Source organism: Tarenaya hassleriana, unplaced genomic scaffold, assembly GCF_000463585.1.
Source record: "Tarenaya hassleriana unplaced genomic scaffold, ASM46358v1 Cleome2, whole genome shotgun sequence".
Taxonomy (NCBI): Eukaryota; Viridiplantae; Streptophyta; class Magnoliopsida; order Brassicales; family Cleomaceae; genus Tarenaya; species Tarenaya hassleriana.
Genome location: NW_010965372.1, coordinates 4423415 through 4424984, shown reverse-complemented (window position 1 = coordinate 4424984; position 1570 = coordinate 4423415). Strand labels below are relative to the sequence as shown.

Here is a 1570-nt window from a genome sequence, read left to right as displayed (position 1 = left end):
GTAGGGAAATTTATTAAAAACTCCAAATTTAATCTTGTCCGAATTTCATTCCATGTCCCGTTCTTGCGTCAGATGCTTATCATATATGTTCTTGCATGTGGAATTCTCGTGTAACGTACCCAAAATAAAAATACAAACATAGGAAAATTAACGAAGAAAAAACAAAGTTTTGTTTCTCATTTGGAACAACAACATATATACAGTAGTGTTTCGTATCTTTCCCATTGTCACGGGATTGTTACGATTTCATCGAAAGTAACTTTGATGTACGGATTCGACACATAACATGTTTGCATCGCTCTTTTCTTCTCGGTGGATCTCGAGATTCGTATTGCTTGGGAACCGAGAAAATGGTGAATCTCGGACATCGGCTGAGAAGAATCTTCTGCAACTTGCAAATGCAAATCTCTTCTCTTGTTTGTAGTCGTACCGATCTTCTCTTCTCGTTTCAAATCAAGAACCTGTCCGTAGCTTTCGATAGAACCCGCATCCTGGCTGCTTCTTCTATCGGACAACCTTGTCAAAATTTTTGTAAGAAGATTCATAGGGAGATTTCCAGTCAGTTCGTTGAGATGGAAACCATTTGAAACTGGAATCTTTATAATAAATAAATAACTGTTATTAAATTAAAATATAAGATGTTGGTCTTACCTCAAGATTCTCTATCCAACCGGTCCGTCTTTGGACAATAGAATTTATCTATTTGTCCTTTGCCTTTCACAGCTGCATATATTCAAAACAAAATGCAAATTATTTTCCATTAAATTGTAAATTATACGAGTATTTGTATTATTATTCTAATAAAAGAAAAAAAATCCCACCTTAGGAGTTTCATTTGGTAAATTATTGAACCCACGAAATGGATATTATGTGTGCAAATGATCGCCATGCAGATAGGAGTCTTTTCTCTCCATTTTACAAAAGAAAATAAATACATTGGAATTTTGATTGGGAGATATGATACTACAAGTTTAACTTTCGGGTGTATTTATGCACAAAATAATGAAAGCATCTGTGTTTTTCAAAGATACGAAATTTAATGTGGTATCCTAATAAAGATTTCTTTTTGAGAAAAATATCAAATAATAATGGTATGGAATCAAACCTTATTAAGAAATAGTTTAATTATAACATATATGCATATAGTAAAGTAAGAAAAAAATGCACTTTAAAAAGAAGGTTTTTTATATTTTAAAAATATTTACTGAAAAAGGAGATTGGAATTTTGATTGGGAGATATGATACTAAAAAAGTTTACCTATAAGCATATTTGTACACAAACAAATAAAAACCTTTGTGATTTTCGAATATACGAATTTAATGAGAGATCACAATAAAGATTTTGTTTTCAAGGAAAGATATCAAATAATAATGGTAGGAATCAAAACATTTCAAGAAAAAGCTAAATTATAACATATGATTACTTCATGGATGAATAAGATTATTTTGGACAATTTTTCGGAAGAAGATATATATTGCAAAGGGTGAATGAAAAAGTAAGCTAGACAAATAAGTTTTTTTAATTATATTTTAAAATATTTGCTAAAAAATAAATTGGAATTTGATTGGG

The 1570-nt window shown here is 30.3% G+C and overlaps 1 long non-coding RNA gene across 1 annotated transcript; it reads right to left on the bottom strand.

Annotated features, from left to right (window-relative positions):
- Positions 1-204: 204 nt before the first annotated feature.
- Positions 205-934, bottom strand: LOC104812218. Its single transcript, XR_771565.2, has 3 exons — positions 822-934; positions 652-723; positions 205-516 (listed from the first exon to the last, which is right to left on the bottom strand). It is a non-coding gene; the product is annotated as an uncharacterized LOC104812218 (long non-coding RNA).
- Positions 935-1570: the final 636 nt, after the last annotated feature.